The sequence below is a fragment of the Lonchura striata genome, chromosome 4 (genome assembly GCF_050655825.1).
Source record: "Lonchura striata isolate lonStrDom1 chromosome 4, ASM5065582v1, whole genome shotgun sequence".
Lineage (NCBI taxonomy): Eukaryota > Metazoa > Chordata > Aves > Passeriformes > Estrildidae > Lonchura > Lonchura striata.
The window spans coordinates 73,938,643-73,963,952 of record NC_140706.1 but is presented as its reverse complement, the minus strand read 5'-3'; the positions used below and the strand labels follow the sequence as shown (position 1 = coordinate 73,963,952).

General features: G+C 38.3%; 2 long non-coding RNA genes across 2 annotated transcripts in view; both read left to right on the top strand.

The window, feature by feature from the left end:
- The window catches only part of LOC110468231 (uncharacterized), a 122,083-nt gene that overhangs the window by 38,805 nt on the left and 57,968 nt on the right, over positions 1 to 25,310 (top strand). The window lies entirely within an intron of this gene.
- Positions 1,834 to 24,446, top strand: LOC146767728 (uncharacterized). Its single transcript, XR_014954980.1, has 3 exons — positions 1,834 to 2,114; positions 20,790 to 20,866; positions 22,413 to 24,446. It is a non-coding gene; the product is annotated as an uncharacterized LOC146767728 (long non-coding RNA).

Genomic DNA, 25,310 nt, shown 5'->3' with positions numbered 1-25,310 from the left:
CTTCACTTTCCTATTGTCAGCAGTTTCTGTGACAGTGTCACACAGTAATTTCTGTTTAATGATCATAATTGTTAGCTTGAGCTTGTTCAGTGTTTAACAAATGTATAACCTACAAAAATTAATAATAGATTGTGCAAAACTAAGAAAATGAATTTATTCCTATTTATATCTGCTTTGAAACATATAACTAACCATTATCAGTTAAAACATGAACACTTAAAAAAAAGGGCGGGGGAGCTGAATTTACAATCCATAATATAACAAAGTGGGAATGAATGCAATGCATATAATACACATTTAAGAAGCTAGATGCCTGTTACAACATGAGAATTTTGCACTGATGATATTTCTGATATGAACGTAGATTCATTTGTAATAATGAAAATATATGTGGCACAGCTATATGCATGTATACATTTTTAGTATATATTTTTAAAATAAACATAATCAGAAAGTCAAAATGCCTAAAGTACTGAAGTAAACATAATCTCCAGGAGATGGTGATTAGTTGTAGGTATATTATACATACATAAGAGAAGATGGGTAATTTAAGGGGGCAGAAGACTTCTCAGTGCAACAAAATGCCGGCTGCAAGCAGCAAGTGGGCTTTGAGGAAATTCCAGTTGTCTCTGGAAGATCCCAAACTGAATTTTGAAAAATAAAATGTAATATCCAGTAAGTTTTAATAAGGAGTAATAGAAAACAATTTTTTTAGACTAGGTTATAGTTGTAAAAAGTGAGGAAAAATATGTAATGTAGCAGCTGTATATCAACAAACTTGTTTTGTTTCAGAAAGGAATGTCTTTTCTGAGGCTGTCAACATTTCCAAATGGGAAATAATTACCCAATACTAATTTCCTACCAAAAGAATAAGAAATAACGCAGCATTAAAATGCTGATTTATCTGGTAGATCTTACCACTAAGCAGATAAAACAGGGTGGTTCTGGAAACTGAGTTACTGTCCAGATTGTGCAGCACACTCTCTGATTTTCCTGAGCTTTTTAAAGAGATGTATCTCCCTGGTATAGATCCCCGTGGTCTACTTAGAGGGAAATTTCATTACCATGCTGTGCGGTCCTCACGGTGCTGAAAGTAAAATATTGGATTGACAGGTCCTTGTTGTGGAGCAGGGCTTATTGATGATGGAAAGACTGATTCAATCTCTAATCCTGAAGAACGACCTGCCACCTGGAGTGATAGTATACAGATGGGTGCAATCTAAACTCTCTTTCCGCCTCAAGTTGCATTTGGCTGTAGATTAACAATGTGATTCCATATAATGAAGATGGTTGCTGGGTGCAGTGGCAATTTTCCATTACTGGCACGCCGTGTCAACAGCTCTGACAAAGCTGTAATGACAATGTTTAAAAGTGCTACATCTGGCTGGGATGGTTGCCAGCTTATTAACAGCCCCATTAAAACTACCTGTGGAGATCTGTGTGGGGAGAAGGGGATGCAGTGCACTGCTTCCCCTGCAACCATCTAGGCAGGCATATTAACAGTTTGATAGCACACACTTGGAATAACAGAGTTATGGTGGTAGACTAGCAGCTCTTTTACAATTTTATTTTGGTGAGGGAGTATTTCATATCTTGATTTGTGTCAAATCCAAATCCTATGCCTTACTCAGGCAGATATGTTGTAAATGCAGGCAAACCCAATGGGAAGAAATGCTGATGTCTGACTCAATCCAGAAGGCTGAATTATTTCTTTATTATAACTGTGCTGAAATACATTAATATACTATATAAAAGGAGGACACCAAAACTACATACTACTTTTTCTGACTAACTCCCACAACTTGTGACCCTCTCTGAGAGCCCAGCCCCAGGTGGGTTGGATTGGATTGGATTGGATTGGATTGGATTGGATTGGATTGGCCACCAGGCTCAAACAATCCTCACCAGAATCCAACCCAGCAATCACCCCAGGGAAACAATTCTCCAAACACATTCCACATGGGAAAAACAAGGAGCAGAAATAGAAATTGTTTTCTCTTTCATTTCTCTCTGTGCTCCTCTATGAAAAATCCTGAGAAGGAGAGACATGTGCTTGTCACACAGATATACCACTGGAGTGAATGAAAACTTCATCTGAGGCTGGAGTTCCATGAGTAAGTTGTGATTTTACTAATGATATTTCCAATAATAGTGCTCTGAAGATGTTTGCATGTAGATACATATAAAATAATGTTTAAAGAAATATATGTCTATGCTTTTAATTACCCATTATTTTTCTTTCCTCTTGAATGACTGTGCAAGACTCCCAATGAAGCACATATAATATGAAAGGGGTTTAAGGCATTTTTCTGAGCATGAGTAAAGGGCTGTGCTGCCCCAGAGGACACTGCAGAAGACACAGCACATTTTCTGGTGAGACTCCTCCCATTCCTTGTGAATGCAAAAGGAGCAGTTGCCAGGATAATGATAAATGGGCTTGTGCTCCTAGCTCTCTATAAGCAGTTTCTAGTACAAGTTGAAACACTCTAAGTTCAGTACTTGAATGCCAAAGAAGATTCTCACACCCTGTCTCTTATAAATCTGAGTAGCATCTTCTGTAATTCACTTCTAAGGCCTGTCTGTTCATGTATGCCCAGAGGAGCTCTGCATGCTGAGCAATGCCTGCTTCCCATCCAGGTAGCCTGGGAACCAGCAGGAGCAGGGAGGTTCCAGCAGGAGCAGGGAGGTTCCAGCAGGAGTAGAGGTGATTCTTCCCCTATACTCGGGACTGGTGAGGGCACATCTTGAGTGCTGTGTCCAGTTCTGGCCCCTCAGTTCAGGAAGGACATTGAGATGCTTGAGTGCATCCAGTGAGGCTAGAGAGGGGCTTGGAACACAAACCCTGTGAGGAACGTTTGAGGGAGTTGGGGTTGTTTATCCTGGAGAAGAGGAGGCTTAGAAGGTGACCTTATTGCTCTCTACAGCTCCTGAAGGGAGGTTGCAGACAGGTGGGGGTTGATCTCTTCCACTGGGCAGCAACTGGCAGAACAAGAGGACACAGTCTCAAGCTACAGGGAAGGTTTAGGTTGGATATTAGGAAAAAAATTTTCACTGAAAGAATTATAAAATACTGGAATTGTCTTCCTAGGGAGGTGGTGGAATCACCATCTCTGGATGTGTTTAAAAAAAGACTGGACTTGGCACTTGGTGCTATGGTCTAGTTGTGGTGTTAGGGCATAGGTTGGACTTGATGATCTTGGAGGCCTCGTCCAACCTCATTATTCTGTGATTCTGTGAATCCAAGAGTTTGTGGTGAGGTCCCCTGGCTGTGCCTGGCACTGTGCTAGCTCACCAGCTCTGCTCAGGAGGGCTGAGCTTGGGACAACACACACATACCAACTGCACCTCAACCTGTCGTAACCCTTCCTGCCACTCTTGGCACCAAGTGTCATCTTCAGGATGGCTTCAGAGCTAGCTGAGCCTGCATTGAGAAAAGGAGCCCAAATGTGGCCATCTCAGCTTATTATGGTTATATGATCAGTGGTGTCAATAAACAGTTGGAGGTACTTCACATCTATTAGAGTTCTCTGGTTTGCTGGAGTAAGTTCATTTATTTGCAGCCCAAAGGAAGATACAAGTCTTTGGGTGCTTTTGTGTTGGAGTGCTCAGGCTGTGGTCTGTGTCCCTCCTGTTTCAGCTGCTTGAACAAGTGGAAGAATTTTCAAAAATTTGGGGCAATGCAGGGGCTCTTGACATTTATTACGCATGGAACTTTCCACATGTGACAGAAATAGAAAACTATGTTTAGAACAAGCAATATGACTTCATGTCTGTTATGCCATATGTTTTTCCTCCTGCTGCTATACCAGAGAAAAGGGATGTGGAATAGCCTGACCTCATTTCTGACCGTGGCTGTGTTTGCAACTCCTTAGGGCTCTTACATCCACGTGAAGAATTATCATTCTGCTGCACCATAGAATACACAGATAAAATACATATCTAGCACAAAACCTGGAGCAAAGGAAGTAAAGTTTTGCACCTGAACTCTGCACAAAAGTCTGCTATGTATACTCTGAAACATGTATTGCATCTTATTTAATTTTTTTTTTAAATAACCATGAAGCTTTTGGACTTGATATGAGTCATAGCAATATACATGTAATGCCTGTGTTCTGAGTCGTGAGTTGTACATGTACCAAGTAACTCACATGAAGAGTTCTATGCAAAGACAAAGGATAAAACACATATAAATTTTGATTTGATTTGGAACATAGTCTATGTTCTGTGCTTTAGAAGTAAGGAATGAAAACTGGTGAAGGCCAGTCATATTGTAGTGCTCAGTTCACACTTTGATTCATTTAATTATCTGCTGACAGCTCAGAAGCAGAAACACAAGGCTGTGGTATGAAATCTCTGGCTTGGGAATGGGGTTGATCTGACAAATGAGCTTTGCTAATTTGTTGTGTGTTTTACTCACACACTGAGATAGCTGTAGATCTTTTAATCCACCTTAGGAGAAGAAAGGGCTAAGAAAAATAATGAAGGAATCTAATAAAAAAATCTATCTTTCCCACCTGTGCTGAGAAGTTGCAGTGACTGAATATCCTACCTTGCTCTGTGCACAGAGTTTACTTAAAGAGGTGCCATCCAGTTGAGATGTTCCATACAGAGTGTGCAAAGATCTGTATTTATATGACTTGGTGGGACTTGTACCTGTAATAGTAATTTAGCTTCATACTTTTTAGTATAAGTAGCTTTTACTTACATTGTGTTGGAACTAACAAATTGCATTCTTTAAATTAAAACAGTAAACACAAAACGTTATGCTGCTATTTTTTGCTAACTACCCTTACTTTTCCCATTTGGAAAGGGGAATGAATAGTCAATTACAGTCTATTTCCCTTTCAGATTCCAATACTTGGAATGTACTTTTTTATCTTTTCTAAAACTAGAAATATTTTACCTTCTGATGGAGAAGGAGGAGACATCCTTATTCCTCTCAAATATGTTTCACTTAAATGTATTTCTATGAATCTCATTTGTATAGAAATTAATATTTGAGACAAATCTGATGAAATGGTGTCTCTCTCAGAAAGATATATAAAGAAGAGTATTACGGGCTAAGTTTGCTTTTTCTTCAAAAGAATCTGAGATTGTTTTAGCACATTCACCCCAAATTATATGGTTAAATTAGTTGTTGGTGCTATTGCACTAGATAGTACCTGTGTTTAAATACACCTCATAGTAATGGGTATGTAAGATGAATTGTAGCAGTCCCATTAGTGCCCTGTCTAGCCACAGCCAGATAATTTATTTCTTTTAGAATTTATATGATCTCTGTTTCTCATAGTAGGTCAGGCATCATTTTCATTTCTTTTTCTATCCGTTCTCAGACACTTATAAATAATGATAGCTCTCTTACATTTCAAAGTCCTATTGTATTTTCAGCTGTCTTTTTTTTCTTTCTTCTTCAATGAGTTTGATTCCTGGAACTCTCTGTTCTTTGCCATTTCCCTTCAATTTTTGTTACTTAGCTTTTATTTTTCTTTGCACCTTGCCTCATCTTGCTGCTTTTCATTTTATTTGTAGTTCTGGATCAGTTCCTTCACTTACAGTCACAGTCTTTTCAGGATGTGGGACTTCTAAAAGCCTTTTTTTCTTCATGGTCTGCTAGCTGCAAATTTCTCTTCTTTAATAATCAGCTTGTTTTGTCATTTTGTCTATTGAACTCTGTCTTTTGTCCTACTTATACAACCTCTAATGTACCCACATAAGATTTCCTCTCATTTTATTTTCTCACCCTCCACTCCAGGATTATATTTGAGACTAAGCCAGGCAATGGGCTGAAGCCCAAGCTCATCACAGTCTAGACTCACATAGCTATATGGCTGGTAGAATCCAAGTGTCCCTGTATTTAATAATCGCACACTGCCTAAAAATCCTTGCTTTCCATGTGGCAATTGGTGCCTAAACCCTCTGGGAAAGTCTCCTCAAGAGCAGGTGGGATAATTAATAGCAGCCACTCTAGCAAAGCTCTGTTGTCCCGAACTTCAGGAGTGTCATCTTGCTGGGCTGGCACTAGAGTTGAGTAAACCTGACTTTTAGGATTGCCTTAAAGTCAGTGCCTGAGTATGCACTTGTAAAATGGGCCAAAAACTTGTAGAATACTATCATACCATCTGAGGTGTCTTCTCTTCCCCTGTACATTGATTTTAACAGCCTTTGATCTACAGAGAATTACAAGAAAGCCTCCCTTCTTTCCAGCCCTGAAACAGACACCAGCCAGAAATCTTACTCAACGTGTTCTTTTATCACATTTTTCTTTTTTTTTTCATTTTTTGTCTTTCTTTTACTTTCTTCTCAATTCCTCTGCCTATTTTTCTCAGCAGTTGTTCTGACATTGTCCTTGCTTTGCACTTGCCTTTCTTTTTTTCCTCTCTTCTTTTTTAAAAAACAAAAACAAAAAAACCCTCGTGTCACCTTTCCAGCCACCATATGGCAAGTATTAGACTTAGATATGTAAAGTCCCTATGTTATTTACAAGGATAAATGTTCCCAAGAGTTATGTGATTTCCAGGTGTTAATGGGAAGAAAAATACTCTAAGTAATGGTGGGACCCAGACATATTTTTGCATCGATTTCTTTACCAGTAAAGTTTTTGAAAGTAATGAGCATGTTGTAGAAGATCAGTCGTTAAAAATGCAAAACACAAAGAACTGTAAACAACTTTGATGGCCTGATTAATAATTCAGTTAAACTGGAGGTTAAGAGATGAGTCTATTGCTTCACTTTAAAGACATGCAAAAGAAAGAAAAAAAAAAGAAATTTAATAAATCACTTGAGTGATGTAAACTGAAAACACTAATTTTTAGCATATTTAGAATTTATTGCAAGCAAAAAAAAAACTATTAGGATGAACCTCGGGCTGAAAAGATAAATAATAACTTAAAAGAGACTATTAGGGTAATATCTGAAAGGGAAAGATAAACTAACCAGCAAAGATAGGTACATCATGGAGGTTAGCAACTGTTGGGGTTAAATGAGCACTGCTAGTGATTAGTCTGTTAGACCTTAGGAAGGACATTGGATCTTAAAAGCCTCAAGGAACTCCAGGATGGAGATCCAAACAGGGTTTCTAGCAGTCCAGCATTCTGGAGCAGTCATTCAGTGACAGCAGGAAAAGACTTCCTACTGAACTTTAAGGTAGGTTTTGATGAGCCTTCCTCATCCAACACCCACTTAGCTCACTCCTTTAACACTTTTCCAGCTAACCTGCATTTGTCTTCTGTGCAGTCAGCCTTTGAATTTAAGATCTTGGACTTGCATGTCACAGTTTATGGTCACTGGACGTCAAGTATTCTCCCTTTCCCTTTTAACACTTGAGAAAGAACAAAGCAAAAAGTAAAACACATGTCAGGGGTGCAATGAATACAAGTTAGGAAGGAATTTGTTGTCAACTAAAAAATAAATATATTGGAACAACCTAAGGCCCCAAAGAACTTGCTCGATCAGGCTTTAAAAAGAGCTTTATGGTTGCTCATCTACTCTGAGTTATTGCATGGGATATTCTCAAGAGGTCAAAACAACAAAAAAGACTTTACTAGCAACTTTAGAAAATCAAAGAACTTTGGCAAAAGATTTATTGAAATATTCAATCAACACAAAACACTTCTCAAAGCATTAACTTGGCCTATTCAACTTAGTGAGCTATAAGACTGATTTTATGTTACACAAAAACTCTGATAAGAGGGAATTAGAAGAAGAGAGAGAGAAAAGCAGAAAGGATATTGAAAAGGCCACATATTCCTACCAACTCCTGTTTTCCAGAAGTGTTCAGCTGATAGCAATTACAATAGTAGGTAGGGTCAAGAGTAGGTAGGGTCATGCTCAGCCTTAAATACCCCTTGGCCTTCCTGTGCCCTTCTCCCAGGTGGGATTTCTGTCATTTGGCCACTCAGGAGCTGGGTTACGGGCTCCAGAGGTGGGTGTGGAGTATTGCCCGTGCTGTGCCAGGGATGGGATCCAGGCTCTGGGGTGAGGGAACGGGTATGGAGCAGAGAATCTTCTCACCAGAGCAAGCCTCAACCTGTCCCTTCCCTCACACAGTGCACCCTGAAATGTCTTGAGGCATCAATCTTTCCAGTCTCTCGCAAAAAATAATTTTCATCAACAGCTTCCACCCCCAGTGTTATCTCAACCATGCTGTGATTCATGTTTCTTGGGATTCCTCCTCCTTTTCTATTGTTTGTCTAGCATTAAGTCCACAGCTGAACAGTTCTATATCCTGAAGGGCTTGCAAGGAGAGGCATGAGCACTGAGCCCTACGCTGCTAGAATTCCATGATTACCATCTACATTTCAAACTATGATACAGATTAAGCACCTCTCTGTTTTGTTCCTGATGCCCACCAACATAGGGTTCAGACTTCCCAAGAGCAAACTCAGAAATAGCTATACATGCCTCTGGAGTGCCAGCTAAGATATCCAAGGTCAGTGTGCCTGTGTCACCCTTCAGTTTCACAGTACTAATATGTTATGATGTGCCAAGCACATTTCCATATGGGATTTCACTATTGGAAATGCAGGTGAACACAGTGGGAAGAAATGCTGATGTCTGACTCCAGTTCAGAAGGCTAAATGATTTCTTTATTATAACTATACTATAATACATTAATATATATAATATATATTATATATACAATACATATATATTATATATAATATATATATATATATATATATATATTTAAAGGAGATACCTTTAAATACCTACCATAATTAACTCACAGCTCATGACCCTGTTCTTGAGAGCCCAGCCCCAGGTGGATTGGATTGGCCACCAGACTCAAACAATCCTCACCAGAATCCAACCAAGCAACCACCCCAGGTAAACAATTCTCCAAATACATTCCACATGGGAAAACAAGGAACAGAAATAGAAATTTTTTCCTCTTTCTTCTCTCTGTGCTCCTCTATGAAAAAATCCTGAGAGCGAGAAGAATGTGCCTGCCACACTTAACTGTGGGTTACCTGGTGTTAGGCTGTCCCAAAATAATTTTGACAAGAGTCCAGTACAGGGTAAAACTGCTTCTTTAAATAAGGTTATCTCAAATGAATTTAACAACTCAATACAGAAAAATATAAGTTCTGCTTTTAGTACTTTTCCAAGTAGATATGAAAATTTTCCTTCTATTTCTGTTCCGCTCCCCCCTGGTCCCTGGAGAAGGCTTTCCTACCTCAGGTCTTTAACATGGTCTTACTCTTCCCACGCCCTTGTTCTGTTTGAGCTGCATCCTGTACACTGGCTTAGATCTAGCTCTTCTCCACAGGTGCACCTCATTTTCCTGACATCCACTGTTACTTGTCCATCAGTGACTTCAGCATCTTCCCTGTCATTCAGGCTTACAGCTCCCGTGTCAGTTTTGACACTCTCTTCCCTTTTCGCAGGGCAAGCTGTCACTCCATCATGTCACTATTCTCTAACTCCATCTTTAGCTTCCATGACTGGAACTGTTATTTGAGATTTAGTTGTCTTTTGTCTCAAGCACTGTGGGTCTAATACCAGCTTGCATCCCTTGTAATTGTCCTAGGAACATCTAGGAGACCCTGGCACTGTTTGGCATCCCTACAAGGCACAATTTTGTCTCCCACACTTTTCAAATTTCATGTTTTTCAATTCCCCTGTTACCCTGTGGGACTGAAAACTGGCAGCAGATGACAGAGGCACTGTGAGTCATTACTGAATCTGTTGTGCTGGCACAGTAAACCCAGCAAGGTTTTATTGTCCAAGAAACTTGGGCAGTTTCAGTGCTCTCCCTGAATCACCCAAGTCAGTGTGCATCACTGGCCAGGTGAATTTTTGTGGGCAGCAGGATCCTTTGTAGGATCATCTGATCAGTTCCTCTGACCAGAAAGATATTTGCACTGCTCTCTGGTCTTAAACAATAGATTATTTGGGGGTTTTAAGTGTTTTGAGGTATTAGGGGGGGAAAAGTATGTTTCATTGTGGAGGGTTAAACATTATTTCTGGTACTCATGATGGAGAAATTCAGTGTCTGTTGTGTGCCTGTGCAGTTAGCAGTATGATGGCTCAGTGTGATGCTGTGCTGCAGTTGTGGCCTGAAAAAACAAAGGCCCTCTTATTTATTTCTACCACTATAGTGATACTTGATCAGAAGCTGCTGTTCAGCTAGTGATTCTTGGTGAAATGCATCATCAGCCTAAGCCTATTTCCTATTGTTCCCTTCCTAGTGAGATTTCATATCAGCCCTGTCTGTGCTTCCCAAGCATCACAGCACCTAACCAGTGTTAGCTGCTATGTCACAGTCCAAAACTCAGAAACACTGAACTTTTGTTTATTGTTTATTACATTGTTTCAGAAACTTGACATGGGCTGTAAAAGCTTTCACAAAAAGTGACTGTTCTAAGTCTCTAAGGTGCAGCCTTCAAAAATTCACTTCCTTTTAGTCTTAGAATACTAAATTACTGTTCATCCTTACTTGACTGATTTAAAAGGTTGAGAACTACAAGATTATCGATGTTCTATTTTTTCCGATGTCTCTTCTTTATTGCCTTTTTTCTTTGTTATCTCTCCTCTACTTAAAGTCTTAGTATAATCCTCACCCTCTTCTACATGGAAAAAGATACAATGAGTTCCCTTGACAGTAGTTAGTGCAGGGCTCCATAAAGAGCTGGCACAAAACTAAAGCACCAGCAAAATTTTGAGTGAAAATATTGCATAATCTATGCTATACGCAGACTATATTTGTAGCATAATTATGAATGTCCCTCTCCCCTTATGAAACTTCCATAAAGATGTTGTAGATATTTATTATCAATAACTAAAGGTTGTCTTCAGTTAGGATCCCCTTTTTGTTTTTTTCCCTCTATTTCCTTTAGTTTTTATTTTATTTATTTCTTCTATTTCTTTTAGTTTCTCTGTGTGCATAAGAGTTTCGTTTCTAGGGAGGATGACTTCTCTACTCCATGGTGAGAGATGGTGATGCCCTGATAAAGACAATTCACAGTGTTCACAGCAGTGAATCACTTGAAAATCAAGGGACTGTTTTCAAGACAAGGTGCTTCTATGAACCCAGTCAGGAATGTGTTGGTGGCTGTGAGGGCCCAGTGGTGTGTTTAAAACCTGTGATACTGGGGCTCAGCAGTGACAGAATGATTGCTAGCTATGGCAGGGAACCACTGCCCTCACCTAAGGCTGGGTTTAAGGAATTCCACACCGTTTCCTAAGTTAGGAATGAAAACACGTTGGTACTCATGCATGGCAAATGAATACACAATGCATTTAAATCTCTTGTACCTATATTTGTTGTCTCTTCCCTGGAGTTTACTCAGGTGTTTCAAATGCAGCTGCCCAAGCATCATCTGAAATGATGGCAGCTAGAGCTGCCTGGTAAGCAGGACATCTGTTTCCTGGGCATATCACTTCAGATGATAATTCTTTTTTTTATCTCTTTTTTTATATGTTTACAGCTCAAAACATGTATTCATGAGGGAGAGATTGATATTAAAAGTACCACAGTTTGCCGTGGCACTTCCTTGGTACATAGGAGACAGTGTTAGTTCCTTCCTTCCTTGATTCCAGCCATGGTTTTGTCACTTATCAGCTGCCATTCCCATGTAACAACCCCAGCTGAGTATGTGTGGAGAGGCACAGCTCCAGCTCCTCAACAGACCTGTAAATCTGAACATCTCCCACAGCCTGGCATCCACTGCATCATGCTATTGTGTGTATTAATGAAATGGCGTGTGAGAAAACTAAAGTGAAGCAGAAATTATTAATGAGACTGTGATATTAATTTCTCTTTCTCAATTAATTTCACATTGCCTGAGAGAAGATATTTGGCTGGATTTGACTATTTTTCAGGAGAAACATGGCAAATATTAAATTTACTACTAGCCTATCTTTGCCTTGTGTACCGGAACCACAGAAAAGAGGATGGAACAGCAACAATTTGTTATGGCTTAGTTCTGTATTCCAGCAGAGCCTTGAAATTGGCCATGATTTCTGTGTTCTGGGGTGGGTTTTTGGTTTTGGTTTTTTTTGATGTTGTTGTTTTTTTGTTTTTTTTTTTTCTTCAAATGAGAGTGAAGAATTCCTTCCTGTAGTTAAAATATGTTTTGGATGAGCAGGTGTTGATTCAGTCAAATTTGCAAGCTAATTTAACTTCCTGGGATTTCAACTGTTGTGGCACCAGGGGAAACATTTAAAAAGTGCTGGCAGCAGTCAGCACCTATAGATCATTATTTCAGAATCTTGTTGTGGGAGGAAATGTGATGCAGTGCTTGGTTCATCAGCTGAAATTCTATTTTAAAGCATCAGTCAGGCTCAAGGAGGTCAGACAGATTTCTTCTGAAACGCTTTAGTTCTCTAACTCCATAAAAGAATTGTTGGAAGCAAAAAATAGACCATGCCAGATGAAAAGTTGGTATCCTGGCATAGTTCCATTAGTTTAAATGGAGAAATACTGATTTACACAAGCTAAGTGTCTGCCCTTAAGTCGATTGTTTAGTAGTCATCCAGGACTATTTTCATACCTTTCAAGGGGACATTCAGATGGTCTTTAAAATCTGTGACACTTTAGTAACTGAAATGTAAAGCTGCAAAAGGGTTACCAAGGCACTTTCTGTTTAAAGAGTTACCAAGGCACTCCTAAGAAAAATCAAATGCTACAAAACAGCTTCATCTCTAAAAACAGTTCTGTCTTGGTGATTTGGAAAGTTCAGGTGCTGTGGACATAACTATTTGTATTCAGGCTGTGGCAGGCATTCTGCTATTAAAAAAAGAGCATTTCTTTCCATGCCAATGATGCAAAATGCATTCTTGACCAGTGAATGACGTGTGTTCACGCAGTTCTGAATTACCCACACTACTGTTATTTATCATTGCAGCAGAAGAAAACCTATTAAGCTATTTCTAGATCACAGTGATTTTTTTATGTATTGCCACTGAAGAGATTCAGTCATTCTAAGAGAGAAAAGAAAGGCTTGAATAAGTAATAAAACATTCCCATTTCTTTTCACTTCTATTAATCAGCCCTTTTAGTAATTTTTTAATGCATGAGGTCTTTTTGATACATAAAGTGGAATTGTAGAAATGGGTTCCAAGTCCAGAAATTCAGATCTATTTGTGTCTTCTACCTAACCAGCACTATGGACGTATGTCATGGTGCCCCATTTTTAATCCCCAACTTCTCTCTGGAGAGGGCTCTTTGTCTGGATGTGGAAACCCAGGGCACCAGGAATATTTCTCTGCCTGCTCTGGGGTGTCCTGACCCCCAGGAGAGCACTTACTTTGACCCTCATTCATGGAGAAAACTTCCAAAGCTTCAAAACAAACTAGAGACCATGAAAGTGTGAAATAGATTGCAGAGATTGTAGAGAGTAGTGTAATGTGTCACATGGGTGAGAAATTCAGGTTTTAGGATTTTTAGTATGTTATAGATGGATACAAAATGGAGGGTACAGGGTGTTGTCTTGAGTTCCATTCTGCTTTCTTTTTCTTCCTCTTTCTTCTTGGCTTTAGGTGGTATCTTGTAATTGGGTAGAAAAATCTGCATTGTGGGTCTGTAGGGGTCAGTTATTGGGTTAGAAAGGGAAATAATTTCGGTGTCATTTCTTAATTGGGCAGCTTAGTTTTTGATTAGACTTAAAAAGACTTGCAGCACGAGATTGTTGGCCATTTTTGTGCTGTTTTTCTGGCCCAGGCAGTGTGCTGAAGTTTTGATAAGGTAACAATAAACTGAAGCTGAAGACTGAAACAGTCCAAATAGTCTCTGGTTCTTGACACAGAACTGCTCCAGGAGGGTCTCCCCTGCCAGGGGAGCCCCCAGGGAGTGCCCAGCTCACAAACTCACATCTGGACTAGATGGCAGATGAAGTTCTTCCCTTGGCTGAAGTACAAGGTTGGGTGAGCTGGAGTCGGTTCTGTCTCATCACCATGAAGAGCTGGCCTGTAGGAAGGAACAAAGCTCTGTAGGTATCTTGCTATGCTTCCCTTCCGAGGGATTTGTTCAGACAGAATTAAAAAGCAAAGTAATTACACTAGAATAAAATATGCTTTATCCTTAGAATAGAGTATCCACATGGGGGAGTTATATCAGCACAGCTATGGCACTGTAATTTTCCTGTTAAAGCGAGGCTGCTCAGATTCTCCCTCCAGCTAAACCCCAACATGACCTGTTACCACAAGTGGGAAGAAAGGGAATAAAGCAGGTTCATTGGGCCCTTCATCACCTCCCACATAACACTTTCAGATAAAAACTGTAATTCTAGTGTGGATAAGAACAGCAATGAATGAAATAAAGTGAACATAAAAGCTTTTTTAAGTTTTTTTTTTTTTTGGTACATTATTGAAATGTTGTGTTAAACAAAATGAGCCTGACAAAAGAGAGAATATGATGATACAGCACAGACCCATGCTCCATGGAGATGTCTAGGCAGTTCTGAACACCTGGACTAGTGAAATCAGTAGCTTATCTTATTCGTACATTGAAATGTATTTTTAAAGGCAGTATTTTGTGGTTCCTGAATATTTCATTTTAAAATTAAAAAGACATTTGAGAGTCGAGAATAATAGATGAGGTTTTTTTTTTAATATTTAGTTTATTTACTTTGCTAACAGAATTTGTGTGACAGACGATAAATCATTATTTCAAATTCACTCAGGAGATTAAATACAGGGCTCTTTTAAAGATCTGAATTCTTGGTCAGATTCTCTCTTAAAATTAATTTCTACTTAAGAAGCTTAAAATTCCCTTCTAATTTCATCGTATTGCAGTAACATGTTAACTCAGTAATTTGTTCCCTAAGGCTTTAATATTGCATGTTATCAATGTGTATCAATATGCAAGATAGTGCCTTACTTCACTTTAATTTTGGTGGAGTCTTGCAAAAGAATGTTGTTGGTAAAGTCAGTTCCTTGGAGGAGTTGTTTCTCTTGTTTGTTTACCTAAGGTGCTTTAAGACATTGTCTTTTTCCTTGTGATACTATACTTTGCAGGAATACACAAATTGTGTAAAAGAGCTGTCAATTATTTGATCAAGGTAAGAGATGTTCTCAAGAAGACAGTTTATTAAAAAGGAATTGTTGATCAGTTTATCAAAGGAAGATCTGATGGAGGAATGATATGGGTGCAATGTAAGGGTTACCAATTCAGTATGTGTCATTTACAAGTTCTTATAGCACAGTTTGTAAAAGAGCTGCTTTCTTGAACTTCAAGCTTGTCAGGGAAGGAGCCATTCTTTTATGAAATGGCTCTTTTTATTCTTTTCCTCTGTTAAGCAACCCGTGAGAATGTGGATGCTCGGAGATGTGAAAACGATTAAAACACCACTAATTAGTTCGACAAAGTAAGAGATTTAAGTGTGAAAAACCTCTAAGAGATCTATTAATGCTGTAAAAATTAGAAAGGGAGTGAATAAGCCCATGCTTGTGGAGTAGAGGACACACCTCAAAGCACTGATGGCAGCCCCCTCGTTGCAGCGGGGCCACCAAGAAGTTACTGGAGCTTTGGGAACTGGACACCTGCAAGAGACAAAGCAGAGAAATGAACTGGCTTTTATTTCCAAATCTTGCACGTCCCCAAAGCATTTTGCTGTCCTTTGGCAGTATCTCACCTGCAGAATACATGGCAGCTCCAAAGCCTGTGGCTCAGGGAGGACATCAGTGGAGAAGTGGGGTGGGAGAAGCTTTTTCACCCAAGCCCTCTGAGGTGGTGCCAGCAGCAAGCAGTGTGTTCCCCAAGCACAGCTGGCCACACAGGTCCAGTAACAGCGACTGGGTTTAAAGTGACTGAAGGAAAAAGCTCCAAACATTTCAGCTGGTCTGTTGTGGAGTGCAGGTAGGTAACAAAGCCTATTCCTTATCTTTCCCTCAGCAAGAATCTCAGGCTTAGAAGCCTCTGTGAATCTTAGAGTAGAAGTAGATTGTGTAGTTTGTAAAGTTAGGAAGCGTCAGCCTTATGACTGCCTATCCCAGCTTAATTTTTACCATTTTATATAACACATGCAGACTGCCTTAGACATCCAGATCACCATTTTCCTCAGAGGAATGCTCCTTCCTAGAAGGAGTGTGAAGAGACAAAGGGTCATACATAAGTTCAAAATATCTCTAGAAATATGTTTATAAGCTTTACCTTTGTCGTAAATCTCTTTAAAGAGATTGAGTTTGTTCAGTAGATATAGTTTTAATAAAATATGTGCTTTCGATGTTGGTTCTTTTATGGGGTAGCATATCTGAAGCAATGATAGTTTTCTCAAAGTAATAATTCATTATTTTCAGGAAGATAACCTCAAAACATGTAGAATTTAGCAAAACTAAATAGTGCTAGACTATCTACTTGTGCTTTTAAGGTAAAAAACCCAAACCCATGTCTCATGTCTCATTCTGGATAGAAATGTATTGGGTTATGCTACATAAATGCATTATTTTATCAGTGAATTCTTATTGATGTGTATTGATTCATCAAGTATTTATATTTGATGTGTATTGTGACATATATGTGTGATGTACATCTACTTGTCAAATTATCTTATCAGTGCCTGTCAATGACAGCAGGGAGGGTGCCAAGGGGATGAAGCCAGGCTCTGCTCTGTGCTGTTGATCAACAGGACAGAGGCCATGGCCAGGAACTGATGCACACTGATGAAGTTCCACCTGAAAATGAGGAAGAACTTCTTTACCAAGCAAGGAAAAGGTTGCCCAGAGTCTCCCTCTCTGGAGATTTCCAAAAGCTGTCTGGATACAGTCCTGAGGAACATGGACTAGATGACCACATCACATAAATCATCCAGACTTCCTTAGACATCCAGATAACCTTTTTCCTCAGAGGTTGCTCAAGCAAGGAGGTTGGACTAGATGACCTTCAGTGGTCTCTTCCAACCCTACCTATTCTGTCATGCTGTGTTTTCAGTACAACTTAAGAAAATATTCCTACATTCAAAGCTTAAGGGATTTTTTGGAGCTTTTTTGCTATTACCTGCTCTGGTAGAACAAAGCCTAGTTATTCACTGCAATAACAATGGCTGCAGTGAGCTCTCAGATCAGTCACTGCATATAATCACCTAAAGACACAACAATAATAAAAACATATTTTCCAAATAGTTATTTGGCAGTGACTGTGCTTGACTGTATTCCCAGCTGAAAAAAGGGAAAAGCTTGGATTTAGCACTTTCAAATGAATGTAAATTAGCTTAATACAAACATAAACTTCACTCTGAAGTGAACACTGGTTATTAAAAATAAATAAATCTGGAACAAACATGCTCCAGTAAAGAAGATTGGCATGAGAGTAGCACCTATGCTATATTAGATTAACATCCTCTAATCACACAATTTATTGGCTCATTCTATATATATACTTATATATATGCAAAGGAGGTAATTAATCAGAAGATTTCCTTTTCTTAGCATCACAAAAATATCTTTTAAAAACCTTGAGCTGCAAAATAAATGTGTGGAAAACCAACAGAATTAGATTTACCTAGTCTTAAAGAACCATCATCCAAAAAAGGATCATAATAAATTTTAATACCTACACGAGCTACCAATGATTTTTTTTTGAGAGGAGAATGTGGCACTATTTCTAAATAACAATCCACTCCTTTTCTTTTCTCAGTGGCATGGTTACCACTGAAAGGCAACCACTAGTATGTGTTTGTGTTTTGCTTCTAATCAGCAGATTTGAGTGTAATTATGTATTTTGCAGGTGAGGTGTTAATGGTAATATGGCCCATCAGCTGTGTGCTGCCACTTGAATTGGTCCACTGGAAAATCTTGAGACAAACAACATTGAATTAGGCTCACAGCCACGAGCAGCTGTGCTAAGTACCACTGGCATTGCCTCAGATGTGCAATTCTCAGAGTGAGCCTACTGCTAGCTGCTTTTAAATTGTGTTTATGGTGGTGACAAAAACTTTCCATCATCAATTCTTCTTGGACCTCTCTGCCTCTTAGCTGAAAAATTACAGCTGCCTGCAAGGGGAGGGATGCTCAGTCCTATTAATTTTCATTGGATGAAAAGGATCTTTTTTCCTTCAGGCTAAAGGTTTAACCTTTATGAGTTTCATGAGTAAGAAAAGGCAGCCAGATTTTTATTATATGGGGTAGAGCTGCACATTTGTTCAAAATAATCAGCACTGGGCAATTTACTGCGTATCGATCCAAAACAAACCTGATTACCCATATAAGCTGTTTCCTTCTCAAGCCTACATTTGGCATAGGAAAACAAACTTTTTTAATCATCAGTTTTCAAATAATTACCGTGTATGTCACCACAGCCTGATGTAACATTTGAGATCTATGAAAGAGATGCTGTCTGGGGAAGTGCATCAACAGATTTTTGTAGGATACTCTCCCCCTTGCACAACCTCCCAGGTATTTAGGAGTTACCTTTCTGAGTGCACCAACATTTCCATGGATACCCTGTCAGGCCCAGCAGCCTAAAGAGGAAAGAACCAGCAACATCTATACAGCAGGGTCATTGCAGCTGTTATAAAATTACAGACCATAGAGGTTTTTTAATCTGCAGAACAGTGCTGGTAGATTGTGTCTGACTTGCTGTGGAGGGTTTGCCAGCCTTCACAGAGCTGGAGAGTGAAAAACATGCTATGAGGGCCTTTTTGGAAAGAATTGCTTAAGCAAGCTGATCATTGAAGGAAGGAGACAAAAAAGGAAAGAAGACAGGGAAAAGCATTTACATTTAATTTTGAGATTCTCTTTTAGTAACAAAGCCGAAATATTTTATAAACTGTATATTACTCCACTGAGGATGAGAAAACCTTCAGCTTGGTATAGTTTACACATGCTAACAGTCTGTTTCTATGTGCTTTTAATCTCTGGTTGTTAAAGAAGCCCTTCTTTCTCTTTTTTTTTTTTTTTTTTTTGGCACAAAGTAGCATTTCTCTGAAGGCTGAGAGTAATAATAATATCTGACAACCCTGAACTGTGTGGAATGCAGTATTACCTGTTGAGACTCCAGCAGAATACAAAAAAAAAAAATCCAAATTCTGTTAATTCATTCATTCAGTTTATTCACCACCAATTCATTGGTGGTGGGGCAGAAGTTATGAAAGATGAGAAATCTGCTGAGCAGCTGCTAGGTATTTAAAAACTACAAAAGGGAAAAGTAAGAGTTATGATGTCAAAATTATGCTCTTCCCCAATTATCTGTGCTCTTAAAATTTGGAATGAATCATAATAAAAGAAACTCATAAAAAAGAAAAATTATAAATTTTGCTTCTAAGAGACTAAAAAGATATTTGGAAGTAAAAGAATCCCACTAATGGCTTAGTAAATTCATCTTGCATGTAGTTTGTAAAGTTGAAGGGGGCACTTCAGATGTATCTTTAACAGAGTTAATGCACTAATATGTCTTTGTATTGATAGAAATAATGTGGCTGGATGAATGAGAGAACAAGTGAGAGCTATCATCATACATAAGAATATGATTTCTGTATTGTTTTCATTTTTTGGCATGTTATACTGTAGTAAGTGAGATAGAGAAGATGGAACCGAAACTAGTCCAGTAGTCATATTCTCCTCAAGCACAATTTTAAGACTTAATTAAACTATTCTTTTCTACACAACATTAAAAAAAAACAAACAAACAAACAAAAAAAAAAAACCAAAAAAACAAGGCAACAAAATATGGAATGTGTGATGTAGTTTTGCTAAGCAGAAATTTAACACAAGACTCCTTCTTCGCCCCTGATCTTTAAACACTTACTTACACTTAATAGCTCTATAGCAAGGGTGCTGGATTCTTCTTGTACTTACCTGGATGACATAAGCTAGTTCTATACAAAATCATAGTAATTTGTCTATCACTGCTGGCTTAAGATGTACAACAACATTCCTCAGGCATTTCCTCTTGGAAGAATATGGTACTTCATACCTTGTATATCTCCTTCTAAGGAAGATGGGAATAAAGTCAATAAGAGCTGGTCTAGTCTAGTTCTGTATATTTTCAGAGTGCTTTGCAACATTACACAGTTCTGAGGGAAAACAGTCTTTCCTGTATACTTTAAACTAATACAATTTCTCTCTGTTTTAGAAAGAGAAACAGGCTAATTTTATTTTAGGTATATTAATTTCTACTTCTCCTTTTTTTATTATTTGGATTTTCTATATTGTTTTGGTTCTGGTGGGGATTTTTGCTGGCTCTCCATATTTTAAATGTAGACTCATCTATATATTTTATCAGTGATCTCTTCAGGTCAATGTGATTCAAATTATTTAACTAAAAGATGAAAGTAGCCTTTAGTAGTTATTCCTCGGAATTTCATTTTCTAAATTTCTATCTGTAGAGGATAAAATTTCCTTTTCAAGTGAAGAGTTATTTTGAATCTTTTGCATCATGTTTACAGCCCACTTCTCCTCTTCTTCCACATTTCTCTTTATTGTTAGCAACATCAATCAACAATATGTAAAATAATTCATATGACATTTTGGAAATACACAGAATAACAGAAAACATCCAATGCAAAGTCAGCTGTGATGGAACAGGAGGAGCTCAGCCTCTGTGCACTGCTGTTTCTTCTGCCACTGCCAGAACCACCCTTAGGAGAGTTGATAAGGGTATATCCTGCATGGAAAGCTGTTCTTTTAGGATCTGGGATTTTTACTGCTGGTTTTATTTGCTTTGGAGGTCCTTTTGTTACTTTATTGTCTTTTCAGTAGCTTCTACTGTTTCAAGAGGAAAGCGACACCACAATGAGAAGTAATAACTGGTGTAAGGCCTCTGAATACTTAGCTAGACACTAAGGAAAGATGTCTTATACAACTTGACTTCTGCAGGCTCTTCTAAAACAGCCTTCCTTTCACAATGGCAGGTTTCTGTCTCATCGTGTGGCTAAAGGTGTTTTGCAGCACTGTGATGCTTGAATGAGGAGTTTGTCTTGGAAACGAGGTGGGGATTTTAACTTGCACTGTTCAGAGTTGATATTACCATTTTGCATCTAAAACTATTCTAAAGGTCATTTAAAAATGGAATGCATTTTAGAAAATAGTTACAAACAAAGTGTATTTTAGAAAATAATTACAACAGGAGAGGAAAGACTGTATCAAGTGCCTTTCAACAAAATATTTGTAAAAAGTCCATCCCTTTGGCTGGCTCAAAAGCATTGAGAGATTATTTAGTTGCAGTACATATATGAATGTTTTGATGCTAAGACACTATTGAATACCAAAGACTCTTTAATGACTGTTTAGCAGTAGTGGGAAAAGGGGTGGTAAGAGAAGGACTCAAACATTAACACACGACCTAAAATTAGAATTGATGAATGTTTAAAATGGAAAGGATATTCTTAATGATGGGAGTTGGAAGATTCTCTTTCATATCAAGGTGGTTTCAAATTCATCTGAGATGATGTTTGCTTTTGAAATGCACCTTTCAAAAAGGTTGATATGGATTTGACAGAGGCATTACTGGTTGATGTTAACGATCTATGGAGTGGAGTCCTATATCTTTCACTGTCCTGCTTCCCTTTAAGCTTCATGAACTATAGATTCACTTATGAAATACTATCCGTGGTTTTGTGTTATTGTTTGAAGTATTTTTTTCAGCTTATATTTCAGCCTTCTTATTTCACATGATTTTATGTTCTCCAATTTGGCTGTTTTGAAAACAAGATGCTGGGGAATATTTTTCTCTCTTTTTTCATATTGACTGGTAGGAAGTAGGTGTTTAAAAAACTCATTCCACCCAAGACAGTGTTAATGCAAACCTGAGAGACTTAAGGCTATCAGAAAAAATAAGTTAGATTATTTTTGGAAGTGAGTCTGTCATCTTATGAAACTCTCTAACTTCTATGAGACAGTATAAGAAAAAAAAAAAAAAAAGGTGTTTTCGATTTGGGAGGAAAAAAAATAGCGAATACCTGTAGAACTACAGACACAGTTTTATATGTGTCCCAGATTAAAAAGATGTAGAAAAAACAATTTTAATTATATTTCCTCTTTCAATTGTGAAGGAAAAAAAAATCTTCCACTATTTATACACTATTTATACATTTACTACAAGGTTTCTTAAAAGATGGTCGTGGTGCTGTTCAGACAACTGAGTGTACCAGGATCCTGGCTGAATGCCACCAAAAGGCTTTGAGGACAATGAGGCACCTGGATGTGGTGGGAGCAGGAAGGTATGCAGGTGGAGGAGTGTCCTGGGCTCCTCACAGTTTGCCTACTCAAATAACATCTGAAACTTCTGAAAAGAGACGAGATGCTCTGGGGAAGAAAAATATGGCATAGTGGAAAATCTGCATCTGAAAGTATTATAATTACTGCTGTGCATCAGCTATGTATTTGTATACTTGAATTGATTGGGAAAAGGTTTCTAATGAAAAAGAGACTATTTTATCCCAGTAGAGATGAGAAGCAGTAAGATAATGCAGTTTACAGTAGATAAGGGTAAAGTTTTCTTTTATCTCTCCAGTCTCTATGTTGTTCTCACATAGGCTTGTATGTCTGCTAACCTGAGGGCATCATCAGACTATTTCAGCAGGAAAAAGTATGATTTAACTGTGTTATCTCGGTGGAAATGTGTTTGCAAGAGAGAGACTTCTGGCAAGAGCATTGACTTCCTTAAAGCTGCATGGGAGTTATCCTTCCCTCATACAGAAAAATGCTTTACAATATTACCACTGGAAATTATCCCTGGGAAGACATGCCACATAACAAATGCAACACAATGAAATGGCTTCTCTGCTTCAGTCATTTACAAATTCATAAACTTTAAACTGCAGTAAGAAGTTTTGTTTTGCAGCTTTTTTTAATACGATGCAGAATATCTTTAAAAAATATTCATGGAAAATGTGCAATGTCCTTTCTTTTGCTCTAATCCTCTGTATTACCTGTACAAAGAACAAGGATTTGCACGCCCCCTCCCCGCCTTTTTTTTTGGCTTATCTATGCTGCAGTCCTACTGTCATTGTTTGATTCTGCTTAAATCCCTCTGTACCTAAAGGTACAGCCTTATCAATTGAAAAGCTAATGCTATATAAGAAGTGAAAAGAACACAGAAAGGTTTCCTAGCAACTACTGTGAATCCTTCTAAAGTAAGTCAGTTAAAACCATGTAGTACGTGCAAGGGGTGTAAATTAGGGAGCTAAGCTGATCCTCAGATTTACAGATGCCCACTATAAAGTACAATAAAACCCGTAATAGAAGGTGAATTGCTCAAGAAGAAAATCACATCAGTCTTGACAGCTTTATCATTATTTAAATGATCCAGCTTAAGTTCTACTATGTAGTTAGTAAGAGTGAGTGTCAGAGCTACATCAAGGGTTTACAAAGCAGAGTTAATAGCATGGGTTGGTGTTGCTGCTGTGATTATGCCTTTTACAGCTCCTTCCGAAATGCAAGCAGCAAATGTAAACAAACAGACCCAACTCTGAGGGCCATTCTAAGGTGCAATTATACAAACTCATGTCTGTGAAAGAGGGTCTTTGTTGCTCTTTCTGCTTTTGCACACCATTAATTAAATTGGACTTTTTAGGTGACTGCAATCTGTTCAGTACAGTGTGGGGAGGCTAACAATTCTCTGTCTCCATACACACTGCTCTCCTGCACTCTTCCATTTCTTCACTCAACGCTTTTTATTGCAGATGTTTTTTTAATGAACTTTCTAGACTGGGATTATTTAGGGAATCAAGCTAAATCCCTCACTTTTATAAAAACAATATCTTTATCTCTGGAGAAAGCTCACTTGACACTTGGCTTGTTCACATAAAATTTGAAAAGCTTTCACTAAAAAAAGTTTATGGTTCACACAATTTTTTATAATGTATTCAAGTCAATTGGTGGGTTGAATTTTAAATTAGATAGTGCAATACCTTTTCCTTTAATCAAAATATTTTTAGTTTACACTTAATCTGGAACAACTAACAATATGTATAAGAGAAAATGTGGACCTGCCAAAACTAAGTCTGAAATTTAAAAAATTTTACACTACTGGTGAAATGCCTTCCTTATTTCTGAGCGATTTATAGCACTCAATTAGTTCTTCCAAATCTTCAGAAAAAACAAATAAGACAGGAATACAGTGAAGTATATTTACAAGCAAGGGTGCTATCAAACCATGTTTCTCCATTGCTCCCTAGTAAAAAAATGCACCTTGTAGTAAAGAGAGAAGAGAGGATGGGCTTGAAGTACCAGCTGTAACTTCAGCCTAACAAGACAAAAGTTCCATCTAGAGAATGCCTTTTGGGAACTGCATTTGGTTATGGCAGTTCTCTTTTTGTTGCTTAAGTCATCACCCCTGAAATGAGGCTGACATATAAAAATAAAAGGCCCAAATCACAGCCCTTTTACAAGAGTAACACACACATGCATCTGAGTGTTTCTGTTCTTATTAGAATACCTTCAATCTTTGCTGTCTTCCATTTTGTGGATTTTAATAAAGGAACAAAAGTTCTAGAACATACTCCAGTACTTACCCAATGCCTATTCCTCCCTGGCATCTCTGAGTTAAAATCAGAGATGAAAAATCAGACTGACTTTTATCACCTTCTTGTGTTATTTCTGCTTCTCATTTTGACTTCTAACAGAGAGGGCAAAGACACATATTGAAACACAAAAAAACCAACCAATCAAACAAACTAAAAAACTAAAACAGCGACAGCAGCGCTCCAAACACCAAAGTTTAAAGTTGTTTTGGAGTCTGGCAGTAGTCTGAGTTGTCTTTTGTTGTTGAGGTGTCCACTCATCCATTTTGTGGAGAGTGGGATGACTTTCACAACTCTTCTGGAGGGCAGGCATGAAAATTGTGAAGCAGCAGGTTTTGCCATGCTCTCCTTCATTACCCTCTGCAACCTCACTTAGCAGCCACTGCACTTTGAATAGTACTGTGGTAGAAATATTAATTCATTCAGTAGATTGAAGTAGATTCAGCACCCCCAGGTCTTACCATCAGGCAGCTGTCACAGGAAAGCAGCACAGTGAATGCTGCTTAGGGGCATGCTTGCTTTCATCTTTATGGAATAAGAAATAGACTTATCAACTACCATCGTTCTACTAAGATTTGTCAGCACAGTGCTTGGGAGGAGGCCTTCCAATGGTTTGTGGAATTTCATTTTTACCCTCTCTATAATTAAATTGCCACTCTTGGAGATTTGTGCTAAGCGTAGGGGAATAATTTAGACACACAATATAATAACACTTCCAGATGGCATGTTCATGAGTCTGTTTTCTAATGGTTTAATTAATTATTCTAGTCTTTCATAACATGTGAACTATCATTATCCACCACAATGTCCTTAACCTGAGCCAGAGTTGCTCCTTATGCTTCTTGGTTGTATTCTTTTTGCATGCTTGCCCAAATCAAGGAATAATTGTCAAGCAAAAACAATAAATAA